This window comes from Gasterosteus aculeatus, chromosome 3, assembly GCF_964276395.1.
Source record: "Gasterosteus aculeatus chromosome 3, fGasAcu3.hap1.1, whole genome shotgun sequence".
NCBI classification, from domain to species: Eukaryota; Metazoa; Chordata; class Actinopteri; order Perciformes; family Gasterosteidae; genus Gasterosteus; species Gasterosteus aculeatus.
Window position 1 is genome coordinate 6,388,439 of NC_135690.1, and position 4,453 is coordinate 6,392,891.

Genomic DNA, 4,453 nt, shown 5'->3' on the forward strand with positions numbered 1-4,453 from the left:
TCTGTTCATGCCTGGAATAACCACGGCAGTCTAGTCTAACTATACAGGATGTACTGAAATCAGAAAATACTAAATTCCAGCAATGATTAATATCTATCGTACAACAATTACAAGGCTATGAGCAAATGATTGCTAACATTAAGCTAACAACAAACCATGAGGTGTTTAGACGTTTAAATGAAGGAAAACCACTAGACAGAATAATAATTCAGAGTTTTTCTGTCCACATCATTTCAAATGAAAAAAACCCAGGCGACTATATTCAGTGACCAGTGAATTAAAAGATATCTTTTACCTCACTTTGTGAAGATTTTACCATTTAAATGTACCCACTGATACATAAGCTCTAACAGCTAGCATTGTAATAGCTAGCATGGTAATAGCTAGCATTGTACTAGCATGCTGCAGCTAGCTGTGGGGAGTGGAGACGCCTCTGCTTTTCTTGTTTCCTGCACGTAGTAGGACAGCTTTAAAATATGCACATATATATATATATGCAACTCAATGGCCGTTGAACTTCAGTTCTGTCGGCTAACTCTTGATCCTGAGTCATTTGGCTGATGCTGGCTAAACTTAGCTAATGTTAGCTAATGTTAGCTAAAGCAAGTTTGAAAAGCTTGCGGCTCTTTGCGTGTGCTGTGTCGTCCCTGCATGAAGTAAGAGACCTCACAGGGAGCCGGTCTGTGAGACGCCCGCTCCCATAACCACTGTGGATGAAAACACATTTGCACTCAGAAATGTTCATTTACACATTAGTTTTCCGGTCACTTACCAACATGCAACCCTAAGTTTGTTATGATATTATGAAGGACATAATATATTTGAGTACATAAACTGTATTTTAATTACCAATGTTCCACTATTAATATGTGATATGTAACTGATTGCCATCATTTGTAGTTGATGTTTTTATATAACACAACCTCTGTAAAAGTCTTTTAAGATGCTCATGTTTGTATATGGAATAGATTTGAATGAAGACCACTTCTGTTGCCTTAATCATGCAAACCACTCAATGTCACAAGGAGACATGAATCTGAAGGTATGTTTGTTTCCGGAGCTGCTTCATACAGCTTCAGTGAATTATCAATAAATTCCCATTTCAAATGTGTCATCCTGTGTTTTGAGTCTCTTGTTCAGCATTGTGACTGAAATAAGTGGCCGTAGTTCAGTATGTCTCGTTGCTCCTCTCTCATCCCTGTTTGCAGGCTATTACTGTCAACAAAAACAAAAAGTTTACGTGACATTTATTTCAAAATGATTCCAGATAACCTGCACAATGAAATGTACTTGCAGTTCTCAAACATTTTCCTTTCTAGTTTCAGGTGGGTATATAAGCATTTTCCCTGATATTTACAAAAGGTTTCTTAAGACCACCACCCCTATTGGTGTGGTTGCTGATTCACTGCAGGGAAAGCGCGTTGTGTGTTATGACTGTCGGCCAGAAGAATAAGATTGTCCCTTCATAGATTGGACATCAGGACTTCTGAACTTAACCACACAGAAGGCAGAAAGGCATTTGTACTGACAGACAAACAGACCTACCTGGTACAACTTGTTTGCCTAATGTTGGAAAATACCCCAAGCCAGAGGGTTCAAGTTGTTGTAGCTCTTCCAAATACCCACAGTAAAGGCCAAAAGCAAACTCCAAACATATCTGTGGTCACATGCTTAGTTAATTACTGCATCGGTGTGTTTCTGTTTGTTTGCTTTTCTATTTTGAAAATGTTATATTAAATGTCAGATTCAGGTGTGGTTGAATGGTACAATCTAGCATAGTTTATTGCCCTTTTCAAGTTAGTTGGGGTCCAAAACAGTACAATAAACTGAATTTTGTCTCTAACCAAAACTCTCTTTCTGCCATTTACAGGAATATGGTGTATAGAAAGTGTTTAATTATACTCACAGTGCCCACATTTCCTGGAGGCAACGCAAAGGTGTTCAGCCTTCTTTGTTAAGCTGTCACTCACGATTATACGTCTCGGTTGATGCCACGCCCCCAAAGCCAGATCAGGGCCCAAAAGTCCAAAAGTGAAAAGAGAAAGATCCGTAAGTGAAACAAATATTTGAAACTTGAAAAAACAAGATTGAAATCTGAAAATATAAAATCTGCCACTGAAAAATGAAAATTAAATATTAAAAAAAAATATTTAAGAATGAATATCAATATTTCATCCAAAAGAATCCAAGAAATTAGTCATCTGACCCAAAAATACTTTCCATTCACTTATTTTATTTTATTTTATTTTTAAATAAAAAAAATGTTTTTGACCATAACTCAAGGGTTTCAGGTTAAAAAAAATGTATTTTTACCTTTGGCCAGGTTTTGGCTCCAGTTGGTACGATGCAATAAGTAAGCGATGGCCGGCTAACAAATTCAAACTGATCGTGGAGTGAATTGACATGGACGGTCCGACCCGTGTGACGACAGTGAATGTGGATTGAAACGTTACATAACGTCATTTTGACAGCCATTGTGTTGAGGCGTCGCGCTGCACGCCGGCACCACTTTTCAAAGGAACAGTAGAAAGCGACTACGTTGTACCAAGCGAGATTGATCCATTTAGCTCTCTATTGAGCGTGAAATGTTCTCACTCCTTCTGCGTGAGGCTTATCTCACCACAGCGCTATTTTCTTTCTATTCTTTTATTTCAAAGGAAACATTGTTTATTTCCAATTACTGACGTGTTATTCAATACAACTAATAAGTACGTAAACGCATCATATGGTGATTAGATAGTATTGTATTACGTGGCCTCTAAAGGTTGTACTCTGTCCACAACGGACTGAGCGACACTCTTATGTGAAGTTGCTGGACTGCTACTGCCCTCCAAAGGCAGCTCTATGCAACACAAGCTCGGGCTGCGACGTCCCCTTTGCGCCACACGTCGTGTGCTGGTCTCAGGCTCAACTTTTTCCGCTTCGCCCCTTCGGTGTGAGTCCAGTGAGCACCATTCATTCCAAGCAACACGAAGATGAGAGGTGATAATCTCATCATCTCATCAGATTGCTGGTTCGGACCCGACACGGACTCCTGCTGGCCAGTTTGTCAGAATTACAGGCTTTTACTTTACAACCACCAGGTTGTTTTGACAAATTAATTCAATGACCACATCTTTAATTATGTGGTTATTTAGGAAGACTTTTATGCTTCTCATTTATTTTCTCCCTATTTTCCAGCTGCATCAAGTGACAACAATTTTCCTCTCATTTTGATTCAACTAATTTAGTTTAGTTAGTCCGGGATTCACATGGTTTTTCTTATTTTTGAACTTTTCTTATCGAGATTACATTTTTTGAGTGCTACAGAAAAAGAGAATGTTGTGGTGGGAAGGTTTAGCGGTTGCTTTCAGTCCATGCAACTCTTTGCCACACTGCACCTACACACTTTCTTCCTGGTTTCTAATTGTTTTTGCATATTTGTCACACTTAAATGTTTCAGATCATCAAACTATTTTTGACCTTAGCCAAAGATGACTCGAGTAAATACAAAATGCACCTTTTAAATAATGATTTCACTTATTAAGGGGAACAAAACTATTCAAATCTACCCGACCCTATGTGAAAAATCAATTGCCACCTAACTCGTATCACTGTGCCCCCCTTTGCAGCAGAACCCAAGTGCTCTTGAGCTCGAGGTTCCAAACTTGTACCCGGACATTCTGCTTCAGGATCTTTTGGTAGAAAGCAGAATTCATGGTTCCAGTTATGGTGGAGATCACAGTTCATTCATGAATTATTAATTACTTCAGGTAGGTTCTGACAGCTTTTTTCCATCATTTAGCAAATGCATTTGATATTCACTCGGATTATCTTTGTCTAACATTGAAATTAGTTTGATGATCTGAAACATCAAGTGTGACAAATATACCCCAAAAAAAGAAACCAGGAAGGGGCCAATACCCTTTCAGAGCCCTGTATACTTACACTTGTTTCTCTCGTGTTAATATTGCATTTAAAAGACTACAAAGAAACATAATACAATGCTTAATTTTGATCACCAAGAGTACCCTTACATATAACTGGTACACTCACATTATGTGAGTCACATATTGGGAGTTGGTGTAAAATGAATAAAAGACACAAAAATACTACAATGAAAGCTGATGTTTGGTCTCCTCTAGTGGAAGCTTTAAACATGACACCTTTGATGAAACCTTTCCAAAGGAAGGGATCTCTGCAGTAATGCTCTCTCCACCTACTCACTACATGTGAGACCTTTATGAGAACTACGAACAGTATTCAATTTCAAGTGCATGGCCAACAAAATATCTCTGAGACTATATAGAAAATAGCAAATAGCTGTACATAAAGTGAAGAGCTCTTCGTGGAGGTCGCTGGTCTTCATGGCGGCACGCGGCCTCGCCTCGAGGGGATTGCAGAAGGAAGATGATGGCTGAGTGTGTTGCTGATCTTCTACCAGCAGGAGGCAGTAAGGTGCCGCTACTCAGGC